The sequence below is a fragment of the Phoxinus phoxinus genome (assembly GCF_949152265.1).
Source record: "Phoxinus phoxinus genome assembly, chromosome: 3".
NCBI lineage: Eukaryota > Metazoa > Chordata > Actinopteri > Cypriniformes > Leuciscidae > Phoxinus > Phoxinus phoxinus.
In genome coordinates, this window is record NC_136878.1 from 15,696,131 (window position 1) to 15,721,300 (window position 25,170).

A 25,170-nucleotide genomic window follows, 5' to 3' on the forward strand; every position below is an offset into this window, starting at 1 on the left:
GAAGAGAGGGAGGAAAATAGAGCACAAATTGGCAGAAGCCCAGACTCATTTGCATACCAAGATGTGGTAGGGCTCCGTAAATTCCCCTCGTGGTGTGAGGGCAGAGTAAAATCCCGCATTAGACTACAGACTACACATAGATTATTTATTATCAACGCATCAGCCAGAAAACTAAAAGGGCTTCTACTGCACTTAGAGCAATATGGGTCAAACTTTAGTTTAGGGCCCAATTCTCACTATTAAATTAACAACATTTATCAGTAGTTCAGGCATATTCAAAATAGTATGTTTTTTTCCGATCACACGCCAAAATACAGATGACAAAAAGCTTAAATCGTTATTTTAATGTCACATGCAGCATTACATCCGAACGAGCAACAATTAAACGTTAATGTTTAAAAAAAACTAATTTCAGTGACTCAACCATAATGATGAAAATCAACCATTCCAAAAGAATCAGTTCATGGAAATAAACAAGTTCAAAGAGAACTGATTCACTCATTAAAGTATCTAAATGACAGTTTAAGAACTTAAACTACTATTACTACTCTACTACTCTAAACTACTCTACTTTAACTACTCTTGTCGCTTTCCAAGTTAAAGAAGCATCTCAGCACATCATACCCAGAGGGTTACAGTACATCATATGTCACTGAGTTGTCTGTCAAAGAGCACATAATCTGAAAAGTAGTGTTTTATAAAAATTTCATGTCAAGAATTTTCAGTAGGGTTTTTGGTATACGAATAAGCTTTATAAAAGAGTGAATTCACAAATGTCATTGTAAAATCTGCAAACTATGTACAAAAAAAATTATAAATCACAAGCTATCATGCCAACCAATATGATGATCGTGCTTGACCAAATGTCTGGCTGGGGTCAACAAACAGTGTGTAATGACGGGATGGAGCTGACACCACAGGAATGTGGTCGAAAGCCCTTGAGAGACAGGCTGTTAATGACATTTATACACTGCTCCTCTGACCACTGCAGGAACACAGGCGCAGACCAATGGGAGCAGCGTGAACTCACTAGCAGCCTTTATCGCACTGCTACGCTTGCCACACTAACGCCTGTCACCTTGACAGGAGCCATTTGGCAGCTCAGACCTGGAGCCTGAAGTGAGTGAGAGGGGGACTGTTTGTGTGTGTGTGTGTGTGTGTGTGTGTGTGTGTGTGTGTGTGTGTGTGTGTGTGTGTGTGTACACCTGCGCACCTGCATGTATGTCGAAGACCCCAAGAAATCGCTTGATAGGAAATCGTTTTTCCTGACATACTGACATATGTGACCCTGGACAACAAAACCAGTCACATGGGTAAAACATTTTTTTTAATTGAGATGTATACATCATATGAAAGATGAATAAATAAGCTATTCATTGATGTATGGTTTGAGAGGACAAGATTTGGCCAAGATACAACAAAAATCTGGAATCTGAGGGTGCAAAAAAACATTGAGAAAATCGCCTTTAAAGTTGTCAATTTAGGTTCGTGCTTTTGCTGCATTCACTAACAAAAAAAAATATTTTTATATATATTTACGGTAGGAAATTTACAAAATATCTTCATGGAACATGATCTTTACTTAATATTACTTAATAATGATTTTTGGCATAAAAGAAAAATCGATAATTTTGACCCACAATGTATTGTCGGCTTTTGCCACAAATATATCCGTGCGATTTGTGACTGGTTTTGTGGTCCAGGCTCACATATTTCAAATGCATACAGTGTTTCCCACATAATTTTTTTGAGACTATGGTGGGTGAATCTCGCTCTAGGGAACCATGATTTTTGTAATTCAAAATTGTGTACATTTTAAAGTTAATTGCATCAATCTAGTGCACTTTGAAAGTTCAAAATGTAAAGCTCCAACCCATTTTCTTCATCCAAATTCAACACAGTGAAAAGTCTTTGCATTGGCGTCTTTTATCCATAAAACAGTAATATATTACTATTGTAATACAACTGCACTGTAAAATAAATGTGAAAGAAAAAATAAATATAATTGTATTTTACAGTACAGTAGTAAAAATACAATACTATTGTCTTAATTTATTCACTTGCACAAGCTTAATATATTTTTATTTGAGGAAAACTGAATTTTGTGCAGGTTTACAAAGGTGTCTCATTACAACCCGAGTGAAATGCTGTAATCTGTCAACAAAATTGTTGAAAATTAAGTATATGTGAAAAAAAAATTTAACTAGCCCAATGCGTTCCCAAATATGTGTTAAACTGAGTAGGCTATAGCACATACGTATATTGATTTCACAGCATTCACTATAAACAGAGGTGAAGAAAACACCAGATCATGTGAGCAAAGTGCTAAGGGAGTAGAATATAAGTAGAATCTTTTATTAAACGTAATCAACTTTTATGAGAACGCTATGGAATATAATTGGACTAACAGCCAAAAAGCACAAATTCTGATTTTACTGCTTTACTGACTTTAACTGGATGAAAAATGAAAGGCCGTGAAGGGAACGAAGGGAGTCCTAAGAAGTGAGAGGGCTAAAACGAGAGCAACTTGAGTGAGTTTGTGTTGTGTGTTGAAGTTGTGAGTTACCGGTATGTACGCCTGCATGTGTGTTTGAGTCAGAGAATTCCACTGCTGCCCGCGTGTCAAATGTGTTGAATGCCATCCCTGGCTGGTCAGGCTAGAGGTTCTCAGGAAGGCTTTTTAAAAATAAACATCTCTGGAGTGCCTGTAAGGAGCAGAGACACCAGCATGCCCCAGGAGCCCCGGTCCCGCCAGCCTGGGATCAGGTCGATAGCTATGAGCGTGTATCAGCTCACTTACAAGCCTTTGGTCAATTAAATCACTCAGCTCCTGAAAAGCTCCACTTCAATTGCAGCCACTTTTTTTTGTGAAGGGCAGAAACAGAATTGTAGGGTAGAAACCAAACAGCCTCAAAGGAGGTCATGGGGTCTGACAGGAAATGATTAATCAGATTAAGTTTAAAAGAACATGAACCATAACAAACAAAATGTAACAAAACTGATGCTAGCTTACCTGAAGGCAAAAACGAAACATTGTTTTTCAATGATTACAATACATCAAAGTACAGAATGTTATTACAAACTTAAGTAAATAAGTTAAACGTTATATTATCAGCTCGGAAAATCTGCTTATTTGATTAGAAACACCGGAAATGTAAAGGGTAATTCCGCTATGACTCGGGCAATACTTCTGAGTTAAAGGTGCTCTAAGTAACTTTTTTTACGTTAACCGAACAGCTTCGGAGTCATTGGAATAGTTATATGACTTTTTTCGGGTTGAATGGTGGTCGTCTCGCACCCCCGAGCGCCTGTGAGCGGAAAAACCACACTTGCAACTTTGCGGGCCGCCGGCCTCCGCGTCAGAAAGTATCGCGTGATATCAAGTCTTGCGATGTAACGAATTGCTGTACGGCACTGCACACGTACATTTATATGATATCATTCTGAGTATCATACAGTACATACCTCAGTTGACATGGCTCCGTGCGTTCGCCGGCGGCTTCTCTGAAAACAAATGCACGTGACCAGAGGGAGAAGATGGGAGGGGGAAAAGTTGCCAATGGTTTTACAACAGTTTTCTCAAATATCTATTCCGAAACTATAGGGGGAGCTCTAAAATGAAACCTGCGAGAAAACAGCGAAGACATTTCCAAACCTACTGAGTGCTGCTTTAAAGGAAAAGGTGGATAACGTATAAAAAGCATCCCCCATGTCCTAAACCAAAACTCATGCTCCAGTTAAAATCCTTGAAAACGTAAAAAACTAAAATTGGACTGTAGTTGTGGAGATGCCTCTATTTAGTATAGAAAGCATAGAACATGTGCTAAGAAGGGATGGGAAGACAGTTGCTGGCACAGTGACAGAGTGATGGATGGTCCTGTGGAAGCTCTCAGCGTTTGGAGGGAAGTCAAACGAGGCCTCTCATCCTCTCTTTCTCTCTCTAAATCTGTTGAGTGGAGCGCACCTCCTGTCACAGAGAGATTCTGAGAGGACACACAGGTGAGAAAGTCACTAACAAACATCCAGAAGGCCAAAGGCATGCATAAAGGTCTGAAAACACCATGCTGAGAGAGAACCATTCGGCCAGGCACCAAAGCAAACAGACGTTAAAACTAATTCTAATGCCAATGTTTTTTTCCCCCAACAAACACAAAAGAATGTATAATTCACAAAATACCAAAAAAACATTTGGCCTTGCAATAATACGATAGCTCTTGAACTTTTCTAAAATTCTAAATAAAACTCTAGCGAGTTCAGCTATTCAGTCTTTCTTGCTTTTATTCACTATCCTCTGCTGATCGTTTCTGCCTTACAAAAACACCAACACTGATACTCAAGTACACTTACACAGCAACACTCCCACAATTCTGTAACTCAAAAACATCTCGAAAATTGCTTTTCTAAAAACGTTTGTACTACTATTTGTTTTGAATTGCTTTGGTCACCTTTTGGAGTGCTATGCAGGCAGACATGATACCAGTAACATCCTATTGTTTATGAGATGGTTGAACACATTCATTGTTGACAAGAATTGTACTATCTGCAGTCCTTTCTGCTTTTTGCAGGGGTTTTCAGAGCTATGGAGGTAAACAACATGCACATGTCAAAGATGCACAAGTCAAAGATAAACAGTGTTATAGCAGTCTAAACAATTTCAGTTTATTTCCAGTATGAAAATGCCACAGAGCACCGAATTCACATTCATGTAATAATGTTTGTTAAAGTTTTAAATACTATAAAAGTAATAAACTATAACGTTTCTATAGTGTCAATGATCAACATCTTGTTTTAATATTGGTCTGTACTGGTTGAAAATACGCACTTTTTGCAACTGCAAAAAACATAGGTCTATTTTGAGAATTTCCCTCCAAAAACAGCTCAACATATCGGTTTTGTGAAGAGAACCACTGTACCTACAACCTCACCCGGTCCACATGCCTTCAGCGCTTCACACGGAAACATTAAAGCTCTGTGAATAATTGTGTGGGATATGAAAGTACCATGGAAATGCCTCCACTGCAGTGCCAAATGCTTAATCCAAATGAACTCCAGCGAGCCACTCCTCCACCTGTCCGCTTGGTCAAGGCTGGTGTTCCAGTTTGCCTACAAGCTTTCTTCATAGCTCACGAGCTTCAAAGGGAAGGCATCTCTGTTTTTCTGCACTTTGGAACATTGTCTAAAACTGGAGTTAGGTAAACACTTCAAAAACCTCCACACTCAGCGGATTTAGCCCACAAAATAAGCATAAAAAGACTTACGAAGATCAAAAGGCCACAAAAGTGTTGTTGACATTTAAGAGGATCAGATTCAACATTAAATCCAGCTCTGACTGACGATAATGCTTTTTAATACACTGTTATTACGTGGAATACATGTCAAAAACACTGGGCTGGCCAATACATACTTGAAAATAAGAAAGTGATTTAGTCAAAGAGAGGTGAGTGAAACAAAAGTGGCTTTCGCACCGGAGGAACGTTTTCATAGTTCCTATAACTGTTGGCGGAAGTACCCGCTTTTTTATAAGTGTTTGTACCACAGGAACTGGGAACAATTTTAATTATAGGAATGCCTTTTGGGGGACTAACTTAGCTCCTACTTCAGAGTAGGGTTGGGTATCGAGAACAGGTTTCATTTTAGAACCTGTTCCAAATTTCCAAGAATAGTTACTTCGATAAAACACGTGCATTTCGACTCCGTTTAATGATTCCAGGGCTCCAGACTAACATTTAAGAGCAGTAGCACAGGTTCCACTAAGTTTGGTGTGAATATGAATTCCTATAACTACCCAGTGCAAAAGATCACCCAAACACAGAACCACATACAAACCACTGAAATCCGCTGCATATAACGGATTCATATTCTTTCATTGTTTCATGTACATATCCATTAATGTACATTCATTTATATATTCACATATCTATCTAACCACTTTTTTTATTATATTATTATGCACACAATTCCTTTTTACCAAGATTACCGATTACTATAATGACATATTTTCGCACAATGCTGATTTCTAAGCTAATACATTTTGATGTTTGCATCACCTAACCAGTTCCATATTGCTCTTCTGATGCAGTAAATATTCAGTAGCTCACCAAACTGCCACAATACGTACCATAAAAATGTAATCAAAAGAATCATGTTTATCTGTTCCGGATTAAATTAAGGCACTGTTAGCACCATTCACTGGACATTTCAATTATAAACGTTTTATTTTTTATTTGTAAACACAAAGCGTGCAAGTAGCAACAAAATATCATATTTCTGAAATGTTGCCACAGGCATGTTTTTTTAGAGAGAGAAAAAGAGAAATAAAGACCTGCTATAAATACTGGAATAAAAATTGCAATTGAGAGAATTTTTTTAGAAAGCATCACAATTATAGAAATAAAATTCAAATATAAAGTCTAAAAAATCTCAATCTATCCTATCCTATCCTGTTCACCCGAATATCGGAAAGTCCAGAATTGCTTATTTACAGTACAGTAAGTAACTTAAAGTCCCTGTAAAGTCAAAATGAAGTATGTGTTCTGAGTTTGTCATATCACAGAAAAATGTGTTATTAGCCACCCAGCCAAATTTGAATGATAAAAAAAGCCGGCAAGTACATAAAATAAGCTATTAAAATCTTGAAAAAATGAGCAGTGGTCTCTGCTCTCAAACGCTGGGGGCGTGTCGAGTAACCCCAGAGTGCAGTCTGGACGATGGGGCGGGGCGACACTTTGGGGCGGGGCGACACGTGTCGCTCCGCCTACCAACAATTTCATTGGTTTATAATACAGCAATCTTATTGGAGTAGACACTTGAGGCATGAGCATGCGCATTCCTTTATGTACGAGTTTATGAATGATCTTTTATCTACGCAGTTTCGCGCAGTTTGGCCGTAGGCTACTACGTTGTCGCATGGCGATTTCAGTAATGATCAATTAAATAATGTTTTTATTAACTAAATACGACTTAATAAGTTAAATGAAGTTACTGTACAACAAACAATAACAATCCCTTCAAGGCAGACCGCTGTTTGCTGCTAAATATGGGGAACGAATTCTTCATTCGTGGCCACGATACCTAGGTCTATATCAAGTGAAGTAAAAAAAAATTGTATCGCGCTCAATTCACATCGTTTTATAGCAGCTTTACAAACAGTAATGTAGGCCTAAGCATTCATATTGAGCCGTTTTAGAGCTGGGCGATATAAATAAATATGTTGCTGATATAAATCATACGATGTTTTAGATTTAGCTAAATTATATTTATTAATTTACCCAGCAGACAAGTCAATGGCACTTTAAGTGAGCAATGATCATGACTGCTTTAAATTACTAGCATTGCAAGGAGAGATCGCCTATTAAGCTGATAGTAATATTTTCCGATGGTCATGCAGTGCTGCGACATTTTACATCATTATTTTATGCTTCTTCATTTTTCCATTATAAATAAACTCGGGGTTTTACACTACATAATGATAATTCACTGTATTTCAGTAAGACAAGTGACAAATAAGACAATAATAGGTTACCAAATAATAGCCTACAAGCCCTGGTCATTTTTTTTGTGTGTGTGTGTGTGTGTGTTTTGTTTTTTTGCGTACAATGGGAATTTAAAAACCTGCAGTGCTGAAAAGTGGAAAAAATAATAATACTAAAACAGATATTATTATGTCGATTTATAGCAAATATGATTATTTATGTGCTCAATTTAAGTAGGCTAGGTATATAAATAAGTAGCTATTTGAAGTAGGCTGTTAGGCTATAGGCCTATATGCACAGATTTACAGCGGTGATTTTTTAAAATAGTTAGGCTACAGATATAGCCTATGCCAGTGTTAATATTTGAAACTATTTTTAACAGGTAAACAACAAGGAAATATGTGTTTGCCATTAAACATTTTATTTGCACTTTGTGCCAAAAAATGCAAGCATTGGAGAACAAATCTCGTTAAAAAAATCCACAAAAACGGTCGTGCTAAAAAATCAGAGCACTAAAATCAGCTGCTTGCGTTCGGGTTTGTCCGATGTCTTTCCTTTAATACAGCGATTTATCATAATTTGCGTAAAATCCAGAGTTTGAGCTGATCCACCGACCGACCTGGTGGAAATATGAAATGGTGCTGTCGGTGCTGTCACCAAGCGTTCGTTTTTAAACAATAACTTTGTCTATTCTGTGTCTTAACAATAAAACATTATCCAATAGATCTTAACTAAAATTACCATGGTAAACCGATAATATACGATTAGAGTTAGCATTTAATATTTCTTTAATATGGACAAATCATTCACAAAAATAGTACATAAAGAATGCGCATGCTCAGGCTTGAATCAGGCCAATAAGATTGCTGTATAATAAGCCAATTAAATTGGGGGTGGGCGGAGCGACACGTGTAACCCCGCCCCAAAGTGTCGCCCCGCCCCATCGTCCAGACTGCACTCTGGGGTACTACGGCGTGTCCGCCGGCTGCACTGAAACCTGTCTGACTGACATCCAACTTCTCGAGTGACTTTATGCATGAAAGACTCGGTCTCTTTTGTGGTCGGAAGGGACTGCTTTGTGAACAGATAATAGTTTAAATTACTTGGCTAAGGAATCATATTGATCATATAAATAAACAAAAAAAATCACGTTAGAGGGTTGCAGAATTTAGTACTGACTGCTACCTACTATAATTATAACATGAGCACACAGGGCAGCCTACCCTCATTGGTGGGCACGCACTGCCGATGATGGCACAGTTGTCGGCGCGACGGGAGGATGAAGGCCGGTTCGGCCCCATTCACCAGTAACAGCGGATTATCAGAGCATCCCAGTTGTCTCCGACGAAAGTTTATAAAACTATCCCGTGTAAAATGATCACTACAGAGGCGGGTTTTGGTGGTGATCCTCAGCTCTCCATCAAGGTGGCTCTTCACAAAATTAATCCACCTCTTCTTGATGTGATCGTTTTTAGGAAATTTAAATAAGGACACCGATCTGTTTCGTACATGATCGCATCCAGGTAGTACGCATTTCCGTGACGAAGGCATAGCTAACTAGCAAACTAGGCTGTAGTAATAATAGTACTGACAGTAACTCGCGATTGAGCGCCAAACTGATGCGAATGTGCTCTATTTATATTGTTAGGGAGCGGCCAGCCTCAGGGGCTCCAGTGCGTCATCAAGTAGGGGCGTGTCCAGGAGCTCAGGGGCTCCAGTGCGTCATCGAGCCCCCGTTTTAGCCCCGCCCAAAAAATCCGGAAAATAGCAATGGTGACAAACTGTTTAACGGTCTAACTCCACAATTCAGTACTTCGCATTTTTTTTTAGAATTGCCTTTACAGGGACTTTAAGTTTCGCTTGAGATACTTTGACAGCAGTAAGACTGGGCCGGATTCATCACTATCTGACATTCTTCTGTCGTATTAAACTCTTTACCCTATTCTCTGATATGTTCCATAATCCAAATCTAAATGCCAGACAAAACCTACAAAGTTTTATAAGACCAAAGCAGACCACTGGAAAAAAAATTGCATCTATTTCCTGATTAACACGCTTGCTGTGATAACGGCTTGTAGATGGGCATTTAACAAGCGTCCAGTGCTCTATGAAAAGCCAGATCTCAATTCCATGACAAGTATTAATTTGTGGCCTTTAGAGTGGTGATAACCTAAGAGCCTGTGGCCTATTACAGCGGAGCAGGAAGCATAAAGATGGAGACCGCTATCCACAGTCTCTCAAAGGCCGGAACAGCATGCATGACATATAGAGTCTTGCTATTTATTATCTTGTTAAATAGAGCCACGATTCCCTTTAAAAACTCAGCTGTTTAAATAACTGGGCAGAAGCCAGTTCTCAGGGCTGAGAGGGTGGAGTGATAACGTTAAACTTAAGCTGATTAAAATGTTATGTAAAAGGATACATGCTTGAGCAGAGGCTATAAAGTCAAAATGTGAACATAAGGAGATTTGTATTAGATGAACTTGCCATGTGGCTTTTTCTTATTCATCCTTATTCATTCCAAGACTTGTATTAACAGTAGCAATTCAAACTGAACCTAAAACATGAAATATAGCTGGAGCCATGGTTTGGCAGTGGACATTCTTCAGACATTAACAAGAAATGTCATGCCATGTCCCAATAACACTCCTCTTTCTTTCCAAATAATGTATAGTCCTCTCTCTTACATCAACATCAAATAAAGTGGCAAAATGACCAAAAACAAAACCTCCACATCCTAAAACAAAGCACATTCAATTAACCCCTAAAAACTGACAAATCCATACTGTAAATATTCACATTTCTACTGATGGCTAAAATAAGTAATTGCTAAATAGGGGTAATGGCAATTTACTATTAAGGATGATTTCAAATGATCATTTTAAATTCTAGGTACAGGGCTCTAGACCAGTGGTCAGCAACAGGCGGTCACAGCCAGATTATTTTGATCACAGCCAGATTATTTTGATAAAGACGTGATTATTTTAATCACGTCTTTAGTGATTTTGCCTTCAAAATAAAAGTACAAGAACATTTTTGCAGCAATGTTTTATTTTGAGATGAATTGAGAGCTTTTAATTTGAAAAGTTCTGAAAGACAATCAAAAGAGTCTGTGGATCGCTTCATTGGAGGTAAGACACACCGGCTTTGCATTCACAAAACTAGGATGAACGCATAGTTCTTCCCATTCTTCTTTGTTTGCCCTATTTTCGCTTTGATAGTGCCACTTTCTCTCACCTAGCTTAAATGTTAACATCACTCTGCACATGACGTAATAGCGTACCTTCTGCACGCAAACAATAAAAAAAAATGCAGTTTAGTACGTGAGGATGCCAAGGAATAATTCTGAGTGTAAAAGTAGGCTACGTCAAATAATTATTACAGTAAGTTGGGCTCCATTGTGTAACAAGCTAATTAAAATTATACACATTATTTACAATATGGAAAGAGGAAATAAAAGTTATAAATAGTTTGTTAAGAGCATAACTCAAACATTCAAATCCTCTTTTATTTTTTTAGTTATTTTTATGCATTCCGCATCTCCCACATATGTGTGTTTAAGCAACTGTGTTGCAAGTTGGTGAATGAAAATACTTGCCAGGTTACGCGTCGTACTGCTTTATTAATTTATCCAGTGTAAAACCCGGATACCGCCACACAAATGTGGCTTTTTGTTAATGACTGTCCTACTACAGGATTTAACACAGTAAAAGCTCACTACCAGTTACAAAAGACACCGTCTGTCACAGGCAATTCTAGTTGCATTTTTCATCAATTAATTTCTTAAATGATCCTTTGACTCCCTTCCCCTTACCTCTGTACAGATAAAACGCTGTCGGGATAATTCCAGTTCACGTGGCTATGCGGAAGCAATAAAAAAAATATGTATTATACTTTTTTTTTTTTTTAAGGCTTGTACCTTGGAACCTATTTCATGGTTTGCGGTCTCGAGCCACCTGGCACTGTTTTGTGCAAATGAAGGGCCGGATCGCAATAGGGGTTTTCTGTTAGAACGGTGTCGTGTAAGCGGCCCCTAAGTTAATAACTAATGATCGTTGCGACGGAAGTGAATCTATTAAAACTAACTAGCTGGACAATAACATTATTCTAGAGCTGCTGTAAAGCCAAAACAATCGCTGATACTTTAATTTCCTGTTATCATTCTAAAGCTGCTTTGAAACTATCTATGCTGTCAAAAGCGCTATATAAACGAAGGTGACTTGACTAGTGTCAGGCAATTCTACTAGTCTTGTGCACCACATGGTTGTACCATTTTGACATCAGAATATTGGCTAGATTTATTTAAATCAACAGTACAATATGTCACCGTACAACGAGAGATTACAATCTTGCTCAACGTGGTGGTAATTCGTCACGCATTTCTGGGAAATATATATCAACAACCTTGTGTGCACTTTAAAGAAAGAAATGTGCTATAAGGCAGAATTAATTACTAGGAAAGCTACATTTGCTGGATTTCAATTGGTCTGTGTTTATAATAATAATAATAATAATTCATTACATTTATATAGCGCCTTTCTGGACACTCAAAGCGCTTTACATAGAAGGGGGGAATCTCCTCAACCACCACCAATGTGCAGCATCCACCTGGATGATGCGACGGCAGTCATATTGCGCCAGAACGCCCACCACACACCAGCTTACTGGTGGAGAGGAGACAGTGATGAAGCCAATCAGTATAGGAGGATGATTAGGAGGCCATGATGGACAGAGGCCACTGGGCAAATTTGGCCAGGATGCCGGGGTTACACCCCTACTCTTTATCGAAGGACATCCTGGGATATTTAGTGACCACAGAGAGTCAGGACCTCGGTTTAACGTCTCATCCGAAGGACGGCGCTCTTTGTCAGTATAGTGTCCCCGTCACTATACTGGGGCATTAGGACCCACACAGACCACAGGGTGAGCGCCCCCTGCTGGCCTCACTAACACCTCTACCAGCAGCAACCTGGTTTTTCTCAGGAGGTCTCCCATCCAAGTACTAACCAGGCTCAGCCCCGCTTAGCTTCAGTGGGAAACCATTCTTGGGTTACAGGGTGATATGGCTGCTGGCTATGTGGTGAGTGCTGACCTTTATGTTATGGTAATGTTCTGAAAATAACTGAATAAAAAAGAAAAAGAAAATTAAAACAAAAACATGTTTACAGGCAGAAAATCAACAGGCCAGTAGGGCCATGGGAAAAGAGAAGAATCAATGGGGCTTTGCAATGATCTCCTACAATGAGGCATTTATCTGCACTGAGTGCAGAAAAAAATGAGCTTTTGTGGGGCACAGTGCAATAACTGCTCAAAATAATAATGATAAATAAACCAGACTTAATCTGAGTCTTATATGTGTGGGCATGTGCATGCGGTACAGAGTATGTGCCGTCTACTTCTGCTATTAGTTAGTTGGAATCATTTTAAATGCTTTTTTTTCTTTTGACTAAAAAAACGAATTTGAAGTGTGCATATGCACATATTTTTCTCTGTTTACAGTATGCAGGTCATCTTGTTACTTGATAAATAATAATTTATTGCCAATAATAAATTTAATTTACATTAATTTAATGATTATTTTAACCTTGATATTTACACAACAAATTTCAAAACATTATTTTGATTATTAATGCAAGGTATAGTTCTTATTCTACTCTTTGGGTCTTATTTGTCATTACAACGTACTCATATAATACTATTGCACAGTCTCTGAGGTGCTCGTCTCTGGTGAATTCTTGGTTAATAAATATATAATTTCACCCTGTCACACACACTTTATAGGTTCTTTGAGTACCATAAAATCCATTTCACTGTGGCCAGATAAGAATACACACAAATGTGCCTGGCTATACCTTGTTCCTTATCCAAGAAACAAACAGACCAAATGGAATATAAATCAATTTGAGCATCAATGATAAATGTATACTTGCATTTATAGAGTGGAAAACTTTAAATCAGACACCATAAAACTCATATAAAACTAACATATAAAAAATATAACAATAGGTTACTGTCGTAACCCCGGTTCTCTGAAACATCGAGTGGAGAGATCCACCTATGGGAAGGGCATCCGTACCTGACCTCTGCAGAAGCATCCAATTGCACCAAGTCTGGCAAGACAGACAGAAGCGCGCAGCCAATGCCAGGTAAGGCCCCGCCCCCTTACCTAGTGGCATATAACGCCTGCAAGCGCTGCTATTCTCCAGTAAGTATATTCGCTTCTCGTGCGGCAAGCGGGGAAAAGCTGGTGGATCTCTCCACTCGATGTTTCAGAGAACCGGGGTTACGACAGTAACCTATTGTTCTCTTTCATCATCTCGTGTTCGAGATCCACCTATGGGAGAGACATGGACAGCTCCCCGATTGCCCAATACACTCACAGTGAGGTTCTGAAAGCCAGAGAAGGACGGTCGCCCCAGGGGGGCGGTGCCAGACACGTCCCATAATCATGAACCTGCAATCCTGACGCACACACATAACTGCTGTGCACATGCAGGACATGAAACATGTATGTGGTAATAACCCCAGCAACACCAATGTGCATATATACACCCAGGAAGGATTGGAAATACGTGCTTGGTGAGAGGAATGTGCATGGCCAGCCGGCCCATTCACTCCTTATTCGTTACTTCCAACGGGGTTACAGGGAAGGGCTAAGAAGACCCCACCCCTAAAACCGAATGTGCTACCGAAATTCTGGTGACATCCAGCCGGTAGTAACGCACAAAGGTATGAGGAGAAGCCCAACTGGCAGCGGAGCAGATGTCCTGCAGTGACACTCCCCTAAACAAAGCCCAAGAGGCGGCTAAGCCCCTTGTGGAATGAGCTCTGATGCCCCCTGGGGGCTGCACTCCTTTTGATTCATAAGCCACAGCTATAGCATTCACAAGCCAATGTGAGAGGCGTTGCTTAGATATGGGACTCCCTTTGTGAGGGGGCGCCCATGAAATAAAGAGCTGGTCGCTCTTCCGGAACGCACTGGTCCTGGTCATATATGTCTGTAAAGCACGGACAGGACACAGAGCATTTAGCCTCTGATCCTCCGGGGAGGAAAACGGTGGAGGGTGAAAAGCGGAGAGCTCCAACACCTCCGAAGTGAACGCAGGGAAGCACTTCGGCATGAAGGCCGGATTAGGCTTAAGGGAAACCTTATCTCCACTAAGAGAGAATTTAGTGCACGAGGGATGAACCGAGAGTGCATGTAGCTCACTGACACGTTTAGCTGATGCCAAGGCCAAGAGCAAAGCTGTCTTGAAGGACAGCAGCTTAAGGGAAATACTTCCCAGAGGCTCAAAAGGATGTTGAGACAGAGCCTCCAGCACCATGGAGAGGTCCCACTCAGGAACAGTTCTCCTGACGACTGGCAAAGAGCGACGGGCACCCTTCATAAATCTGCGGATTAGAGGATGCTGCCCGACTGTTGTGCCCTCAAAGCCCACATGACAGGCCGAAATCGCAGCCAGGTAGACCTTAATGGTGGAAAAAGACCTCCCTTTTTCCATGAGGTCTTGAAGGAAACACAAAATATCAGGAACTGAGCACTGATAAGATGTGAGACCACGCCCATCACACCACCCTTCGAACACTTGCCACTTACAGCCATATAAGGACCGTGTAGAAACGGCTCTGGCATTCTGTATAGTGGCAATCACACGCGGCGAAAGCCCCAGTGCGCTTAGGTTCGTCCTCTCACGGGCCAGGCCCAGAGAGCCACCCTGTCCGGGTGTGGGTGGTAAATCTCCCCGTTCGCTTGGGACAATAGGTCCGTGCGTGGGGGGAGGCGCCACGGCTCGGCATATAACAGAGGGATTATCTCCGCCAGCCACGGTGCCTTGGGCCACCTGGGTGCTATCAGAATGAGAGACAGGCTCTGCTCTCTCACCCTGGCCAGTGTTGGAATTATCAAGCACAGGGGAGGAAAAGCATACAGCAGCACTCTGGGCCATGGGTGGGCCAGTGCATCTACCCCGAGGGGTGCGTCCACGTCCTTTAGCGAGAAGAACATAGGACAATGGTAGTTTTCGCGCGAGGCGAATAGATCTACGGTTGCCTGTCCGAATCTCATCCATAACATATCCACTATCTGGGGGTGAAGGCACCAATCTCCGTAGATTGGATTTCCCCTTGATAGAAGATCCGCACCTCTGTTCAGAATGCCCGGAACATGAGTCGCGCGTAACGACAGGAAAACCCGTCTGCTCCACACCAAAAGCTTGTAAGCTAGAGCGTGAAGTTTCGACGAGCGCACGCCGCCCTGACGGTTGATATAAGCCACAGCCGTGGTATTGTCGCAGCGTACGAGAACATGATGTCCCTGCAGGCGAGGCAGAAAATGATTCAGAGCTTTCCAAATGGTCAACAGCTCTAAATAATTTATGTGCGCTGAACGTAGTCTGCTCGGCCACAGACCGTTCACCGTTCTGCCCTCCTGGGTGGCACCCCAGCCTGTTAAGGACGCATCTGTCGTCACAACTTTCCGCATCATAACCGTCCCCAGAGGGGTTCCCTGTGCGTAAAAGTCTGCGCTCTTCCAGTGTCGCACGGCTGCCGAGCAGGCGCGCGTCACTATTACAGAGCGGCAAAGATCGCGAATCGGGCTGAAATGTAGTGACAAAACCCATTTCATGAACGCTCTCATTCTCAGGAGTCCCAGTGGCACAACTTGGATGGATGAAGCCATAAGACCCTGCAGCCTGAGACATGTGCGATATTGCACTCTCGCCCCCTCTCTGAACTGCGATAGACAGTTCATTAGAGAGAGAACGCGTTCTTGAGAGAGACGCGCTCGCATGGAGACTGAGTTCAACTCCAAGCCCAGGAAAATGACATTCTGACTGGGTGTAAAATTGCTCTTGCTCACATTCACTCTGAACCCGAGAGATGTGACGTGCGCGAGCACACGGCAGGTGTCCTGCAACACTTTCTCCTTCGATTCGGCTATTATGAGCCAATCGTCTATGTATGTCAGAATCCTCAGACCAGACATTCTCATGGGTGCTAAACCCGCCTCCGCACACAGACAAAAACTGCGAGGACTTAGACTGAGTCCAAATGGCAGAACTGTGAATTCGTAACATGTGCCTTGGTAGGCGAAACGAAGAAACTTCCTGTGTGGCGGATAAATGCTTATATGGAAGAAAGCATCTTTCAGGTCTACCGATGTGAACCAGTCGTTCTGTTTTATGGCGCGGGCGAGCGAGCCATGAGTTAGCATTCTGAAATTGTATTTCCTCAAATGTTTGTTCAACACACGAAGGTCCAAGATAGGGCGGAGAGAGCCGTCCTTCTTTGGGACCAGGAAATAACGAGAATAAAATCCCTGATTCATCAGACTGGGGGGCACCACCTGAATAGCTTCCTTGTTTAGGAGGGAGGATATTTCCTCTTTCAGAATGTGTGAAGCGTTCTCTTCCGTGTGTGAAGAGAGAACGCCGTTGAAATGCGGGGGTTTCATTGCAAACTGCAATCTGTAGCCCTGCATTATAGTACGCATCACCCACTCGGGAGCCGAAACCGCTTGCCAAGCCCGTTCGTGACTCGCGAGTGTTCCCACCCGAGCCGCAGCGAAGCTGTGTAAGCCCAGCTGACTCATTTGTGATGCAATGGCGCCATCTAGTGGATGAACTAGGGGCGGCATGCCGGGGTTTCGAAAGATGTTCTCTCTCTGCAGGGAGATGAATTCTCTCTGCGGAGAGAGATCCTCTCTCCGTAACGAATTCATTTGATTCGTTTGTTTTAATGTGTTTTTTGTTTTTTTGTGTGTTTTGTGTTGGGGGAACACTGGGGCCGAAGCCTTTAATAATTCGGTGAGGGGAAGTGAGTGTGTGCGGTGTGGTGACACTGCTTTGTGACTTTTCCTCACAACAGACCCCTCGAACGTGAGGGGGGAACACACGTTCAACAAACACATGGGCTGGGCAGCCTCGCGAGAGACCCTGCGTCTTTTGGACAGGGGTTCTTGGACATGAAGAGAGTCCAAAGGGCTCGTAGCCCGTGAAAGTGGACTCGATGCCCCCACCGGCCGAACATCAGGCAGGCCGCTTGCGTTTCGAGTCGGTGGGGGTAGGGTTAGATGGTCTTCCAGCCGCGGCCGCGGCGGGAGTAGATTTTCCCCAGTGCTTAGCAGGCGGTGGGTTATTCTGCCGTGGGGCGGGGGGTCTGTTGCGGGGCCTTTCCTTGCCCTGGTGGAAATGTCGTCCCATGGCAGGTGGGTTAGGCAAACGCGCAGGGGGTGCCTGGCGTGGGGCCGCCTTCCTAGGAAGGCATAACTTGAAGGCCTCATCCTCCTTCTTTTTGTCGTCACACCGTTGTTGCATCAATGCGACGGCGGGGCCGAAGAGAGCCCGGCCGGGCTCCACCGATGCGCCCGCGATGCGCCGCTTCTCACTGTCAGGAAGGCCCGACAGGTTAAGCCAGAGCGCGCGCTCTCCCACCACAGAAAGCGCCATAGAGCGCCCGCAGGCTTGGACGGCCTGCCGAGCGTTACGGAGGACGAGGTCGTTCACCGTGAGGATCTCCTTCTACAAGGTTAGAGAAGGAGTTCCCTTTTCCAGCTGTTGCCCTAATTCGTCCAAAATCTCCGCCTGGTAAGCGGAGAGGAGTGAAGAGACGTTCAGGGCCCTGACAGCCAAGGCCGAGGATTTGTATGCGGCCTGGTGAACTGAGGCAGAAAAACGGTCCATCTTGTTGGGCAAGACCGGCTTCGGGGGAGCGAGCAGCCCTCCCTGAGCGGGGTTAAGGTGCCTGGCGATGGAAGGCTCGATAGCGGGGGGGTCACCCATACCATGAGCTGCCATGTCCTTCACCTCAAGACCCGTGAGACCGTGTTTGAAGTCGAGGGGGTCGCTCCAATTGTGCCTCATGTGCTTAGCGCACGCTGGAAGGACGGGGAAGAGTTGTTTTCTCGGACCGGGAGGGGGTCCCAGCACTTTCCCGTCGTAAATATCCCTCTCCTGGTCGGTGGCGCTCTGTGGAGCCGGCCATTCCATGTTGAGGCGAGCGGCCGCTCGCTCACAAACTTCCAGGAGGATGGACTGAGGCAAGGCCGTGTGGGCGCTAGCCTGGGGAAAGCCAGAGGGCGGGATGGCCTCCTCGTCCTCTGAGACCCCAAGAAGGGCCGCGTCATCCTCATCGCCGGAACCGGCCGGTTCGTCGACGAGCGTGAGGTTGCCCGCGAAGATGTCCTCTTCGGGGAATGCGGGATTGGGCTGGTCAGCCCAAATGAGAGAGGCGGCGCCCCGGGAGTCCCCCGGTAGCGCGTCGTCGTCACCGTGTCCCCCATCCGAGTCAGAGAGGCCGAGCTCGGAGCACTGGGTCGCTGCAACTTTCAGACGACGTCGTAAAAGCTTCTTGGGCAGCATAAGGCAGTGACTGCAATTTTCCGGGTTCTCCAAGGCTTCTTGAGCGTGTTTAAGGCCCAAGCAGACCACGCAGAACGGGTGAAGGTCCTTAGCGGCGATGAGCGCACCACACGCGGCCGGGCAGGCCCGTGATAGGCTGTTCCCCGGAGAAGCGGAAGGTTTAGACAGCGACATTCCGGAGAAGAACTCGGAAAAATCCGTGGCGGGCAGCCGTGGAAGGAGGAGCAGGTGAAAAACGGCGAGAGCGCGGGCGGCTCCGAATGCAGAACACAGCAGAAAGGCTGAAAAAACGACTGTCACGTCTGACGGAGGCTGATCAGGCGATATGTCCTCCTGAAGACACGAAAGTGAGCAGCGTAATCCAACCGAACTGTGTCAGTGCAGAGATCGCGAGAAGCGAATGTCAACTGGAGAATAGCAGCGCTTGCAGGCGTTATATGCCACTAGGTAAGGGGGCGGGGCCTTACCTGGCATTGGCTGCGCGCTTCTGTCTGTCTAGCCAGACTTGGTGCAATTGGATGCTTCTGCAGAGGTCAGGTACGGATGCCCTTCCCATAGGTGGATCTCGAACACGAGATGATGAAAGAGAACTGTTTTTGTCAACAAAAATTCATTTTGCCCAGAGTTGTTGTCCCCAAGTCCAAAAAAGAAGAAAGGGTCACATTTTCTGTAATCACCCTTTTTTTTCCCTCCAGATTGCATGACCTCTGAGGCTTGTGAAATCTGAACAAAACCAGAAAATCCCTGAGGTAAAAGAAGCAGAGATCTTAATAGGGAATAACCTTGGATTCAGATGTAATTGGGTGCCCTTTAAATTCTCTTATCTGGAAGGAGGATGTATGTGGGGACACTCAGATAATGTGGTAAACAGACTAATGACTGCTAGATAAAAAAAAGTGACCATATGTTTCCACTGAACAGGCCTTTCCAGGTCATTCTCTATAGGACATGGGCAGGCTTGCACAGGGACTATGGGATTGACACTGGATCAGAGCAAGTGGTGAACGTGTCAAAAATGCAGCATTTTATGCAAATGAGAGCCAAAAAATGACTACTTCATAAATTCATACAAGGTCAGGGTAAATGTTCGTCAAATTTGTTGCTGATAACAATTGAGTTTCCGTTGAATTTAGTGCTTAAATCACAATGTTACATAGTAGCGCATTTAAGTGTTTTAAAAGCATGCTTACTTTGAAAACTCAGAAGTCAAAAGTCTGTTACCCGACTGTAATCATGCGCATGCAGCAGGGATCCTCAACAGGGGGTCGGTAACCCCTACAGGGGTCCGTGGTGGCACTGCATGGGGTCCGCCAATTATTGTTCAATCCTAACCTAGTTTAAAAAATTAATAAAAACGAAATGTGTTAAACAAAAAATACAATATTAACTACAAAGCCGACTACATCAACCAAAGCCGAAGCTTAATTTTAAATATATTTTTACATAACATTGAAATAAAATAAAAATTCACACACTGTACATCAATACAGATACAACTTATCTTAATGGATTCACTGTAAGATGGAAAAAAAGTATGCGAATACTTCAAAGCAATCAGAACAGATTATCCCTGGCCTGAAGTTTGAAGCCCCCTGGTATATATAGGCCTATATAAGGGTGTGTTCACACTTGAGTCCTCTGAACTCAGACTCCTTTAAGTGGACCAAGAGGTGAACCAAGGGAAAAAGGACCCAGGTCTCTTTACGTTCACACTGTCCCTGTCCCTGAAATCGGACTCTGACCCTTTTTTGGTCCACGAAGGAATGTGGTCTCAGACCTCTGTGCACTGTTGCTTTTTGGATCTAGTCCAGTTCAGTGTTTGATGGCTGACCCCATGGCCTTCAAAAATTGTATCCCATTCACTTACATTGTATGTGCCTCACAAACCAAAATATTTGAAAATATAACTATAATTATTATTAAAGGACAAGTTCAGTATTTTACACTTAAAGGGATAGTTCACCCAAAAATGAAAATTCTGTCATCATTTACTCACCCTCAAGTTGTTTCAACCCTGTGTGAGTTTCTTTCTTCTGTTGAACACAAAAGAAGATATTTTGAAGAATGTTGGTGACCAGACAGTTGATGGACCCCACTGACTTTCATAGTAGGAAAAAAAGATACTATGGAAGTCAATGGGCTCCATGAACTGTCTGGTCACCAACATTCTTCAAAATATCTTCTTTCATTTTGGGTGAACTATCCCTTTAAAGCCCTGTTTTTAGATCGTTTCTGATTAAATAGAATTTTAGTTTTTGTCCAACTCCATTGACTTGTATTGGATGTGCTATGAGGTACGGTTTTACAAAAACTACGATAAAACCTGTTGGAAAGCATCTTTTGCAGCGATTTTTGTGTGAGCATATCAGTGAACACTCCTGACCCACTCGGTGAGTTTCACGTCTTCGTAAACGAAAGTTTAATGCGTTTTAGGAAGTATTGTTCCAGTGCACCTATGCAGCCATTGTGGAGGTGGGGGGCTGCTCCCATAGAAACCGAAAATTCTCGGGCCAGCAGCATGTGTCCAAATTTCAATTTTAACCGTTCTATTTCATCAGAAACAATCTGAAAACAGGGCTTTAAGTGTAAAATACCGTACTTGTCCTTTAATTATTCGGATTTTGTAAAACGGCATTACTACAAATGCTGTTCAATGAGCTTAACTCTACATTGTTTATCTTTTGCACAAAAATATAAATTGTTGCAATCCTACATCCATATTCGTGCACTATATCACACATCCACCTTAGTAAATAACATTTATTTTGAATTGTTTTCCTTGAATCATGTTTCTTTATTGCATAAGGCAATGATAACATCAGCATAGAAAAAACAATGGGACAGATACAATAAAATAACTGCATTCAAGTAAGAAATGGAATAATCAAATGAAAAAATTTAAATTCATATTCTTTACTGTATGAATAAAAAGTTTACTGAATCTACTGATTCTTATATTAGGCTGCTGTCACTTGAACTACAGTAATGCACAAATCCAATATACTGATACACTTTTTTTTTTTTGTTTTTTTTTACAGATGTTTACATTCACTTAAGACAAAAAACAACTGTTTATGTGAACCTTGCGTGTTTTTGACACTTTAAATGCAATAAGACACCAACAATAATTCAGATTAGTACATGCGCTGTGACAGCTGGCATTCTTTGCATGAGCTTTTAGATGTGTCATGTGTGCGCTCATAAAACCATTTTTAACTGGAAAGGCACGCAGCCACGTCTGACAATTTGGAAGCTGTTAAAATTACAATAAATAAGTGTAGGTTGTTGTTATGAACAAATAATTTGTAGAGATCTCCCAGAAGCAGCAGCAGCCATGATAAACAGCTGATTTATACGTTGGCATCTGATAACAAAACAACATTCGCGAATTGAAATATCAAGTGACATTTTTTGCTAACCGTACCGTTAGCTGAAGGTGAACCTCCCGAGATGGTCTCGGTTCAGTTTGCATTTAAGGAGTTTGAGATCGTTTGGAGTGTTCACATATGAACCAAAAATCAAACCCCTGAAAAGGACCAAGAATGAAAACACCCTAAATATTTCCCAGCAGTTAATGAGAACAGCACAAAATATATAAAAAAAACATCCATTTGCCAAAAACAGGGAAACACAACCTCAAATTACTCAAAGCCTGTGAGCTGCTTTAAGCTAAAAGAATTCATAATCTTTATGACAGTCTAGAATTAAGTTAATAATAATATTGAGTTGATCTCTCATTCTCTGCAAAAAAAAAAAAAAACACACAATTCTATTCATGCATTCCAACTGCTTGCTTCTGCCCAGAACAAAACTAAAATGAGAAACATGTAGTTTACCCATCACCACGTAATGAACTGAGCTGCGGGTAGAGGTGAGATAAGTGACACGCAATAAACACTCATGAATCCCTGCACTCATAACAACAAGTGATGAGAGGGATCGGCAGCATGTGTGTGAATATGTAGGTGGTTATAATATACACAGAGAAATGCAAGCAACCACCGCAACCACGATGTTCACATTTTCTGTGTTTTTTTTCCCATAAGGTTATGACCTTCTTGTTTTACACTTCATGCATGTGTAATGTATCGAATGTTAAATAAGTTCATTTGTGGCAAGCAGGACGGGGCCGAGAACTGTGGGAATGGAGCGAGGCCGGTGGTGCAAGTGTTAATGAGCGTCACCTGTTTACCACACTCAAGTCCCATGGAGGAGCCCTGCAAGGATAAAAGGCGCTCCAAGTTAAAGGGCACCATTATGCAAAATCCACTTTTATATTGTTTAGGCATAAATGTGTGTTGGCAGTATGTGAACATAATCACCCCACAATGATACAAATCCACCCACTCTTTTTTTTTTTTTTTTTTTTTTTTTTATAATAATAATGTAAATGACATTAATATCTCGATATTTAGCCACTCAAAATCACCGCAGGGGAAATTCCTTCAACTTGACAGCCCTAAAAGCAACTCAGGGTCAGGTGCTCAGTCACCTCTACAACCCTTGTAAGGAGTGACAGAAAGCGTAAATAGAGCAAAGTGAGGCTGCCACCCTCAGCAAGACTCTCTTTTCACAGCCTAAAAAAATCCTCAAACACACACACACACACGCACACAGTCCATGGTACGGTAACAATAATGAAATGTGTTTTTTTCTGGATTATATTTGAATATTTTATGACAATGTATTATGGTGGTAATAAAATAAATGCATACAACTTTTATGTAATCAAATGAATTACGGTTTAAATGAAAACAGATGAAAAAAAAGTGCAATTATGTGATTCATTATTGTTATATTTTGAGAATTACATTTTACTGTACAATAGTAATATATTTCATCAAGTTAAACCAAACATTTATTTTGACGGGTTGTAGTGTAGACGTTTGAGTTTCTGCCATCACATCTGTAGTTCGGTTAATTTGGTCCGGACCAAGGGAGAAAAATTATACTTTGTAGCATTTTGGTTACTTTTCACACCACACTGATTGCTCTGGTCCGAATCAGTTGATGAAACGAACCAAAATGCAGTCACGTGACAACATCCACATCACTCGTTGGCCAGATGGGTCTTGAACGTATTTTCATAACTGCACTTCGATTGTCAGAATTGAACTTCCAACAGAACTGACGGAAGTAAACAAAGAGGAGGAAAATCCGGCAGACAACACGCCGCTTTACTATGAAGAAACGACTTTGTGGGCTGATTGTATCTCTGGTCATAGTTTATTATATAGGCTAGTTTGCCTACACTACTTTGGGCAAACAATAACGTTTGAGAATGAAGCGAGGATGCAGCTTGAAAATAATGTTTTATGCAATGCACGCGGCGAGTCACTTCAGGAGGAAGTATAGGAAGTACTATATAAATGAAGATGAGGAGACGACGCATGCATTAATGTTGCTAAACAGTGACATAATGAACATCGCTGCTGACTACGGCAGCTGGTTTAGCCTAGTCCAAAAATTCTCAGTTCTTTGGCAGTTGGGTCTGTACGAGGTTTTTTTTTCCAAGGCACGTTAATAAAAACTACTTAAATGTCCTAATAGGCCTAATCCTCGCTTAATATAAACCCTGTCTGTGAAACCAAAAGGTCTTTAATGTCGTGTTTTGCGCCATTGCTGTCAAACAAACTAAAATCAAAAGTACAATAGGTTTTGTGTTCTTTTCAAAAGACTGCGCAAAGAGAAGTGTGAACTTGGCTCACGTGATCAGCTCCACAGGTTCGATTCTCAATACCGGTTCCAATACCATCTGTGCATGTGCTGAGTTTAGCATGCATTTGGGAACGTAGCAGGCACAAGTTACGAATAATTTTATAATTTATATTTGACAATAACAGCATTTATTATTAATTTTTTAACATAAATTACTGTTTATTACTATTACTGTCATAGGAATGATATTATAAAATTATTAGTAGTAGTGGTAGTATGTAGTGTAATGCAGAAAACTAAAAAGAGGTTTGAATTACCATTTAAAGTTCAGATACAAGTCAATGCACAGACTTTTTTTGTTTGTTCAATTTTCACACTGAATATGGGTTGGAGCTCTTAATTTTAAACTCCCAAAGTGGACCAGATTGATGAATTTAACTTTAAAATGTAAAAAGATGTATTACGGGGGGCTTGCCCACAGGGACCGAGGTCCACCCTCCACAAAATCCTGTGGGCAACACTGGAGTGTACTTGACTATAGTTTTCTCAAATGAAATGGTGAAATGCTGGTGAAGTGACTCAGCTCTGGAGATGAAGTTTGAGTAGAATGTCCTCATATTGCAAGACGCTGAAAACACTAGAAGGGTCACAAGCTTAAGTATGTGCGGTAGACGAAACTG

At 42.0% G+C, this 25,170-nt stretch overlaps 1 protein-coding gene across 22 annotated transcripts in view; it reads right to left on the bottom strand.

Annotated features, from left to right (window-relative positions):
• The window catches only part of arvcfb (ARVCF delta catenin family member b), a 229,897-nt gene that overhangs the window by 171,748 nt on the left and 32,979 nt on the right, over positions 1-25,170 (bottom strand). For 2 of the 22 annotated variants that reach the window (XM_079605644.1, XM_079605640.1), the window contains exon 2: positions 20,023-20,164. The exons of 19 other annotated variants lie outside the window; for them this stretch is intronic. The gene's annotated coding sequence lies outside the window, so the exon portion shown is untranslated. Of the gene's footprint in view, positions 1-20,022; positions 20,165-25,170 lie in introns of those variants that run through there. One more of the 22 variants, XM_079605629.1, reaches the window with a different exon arrangement.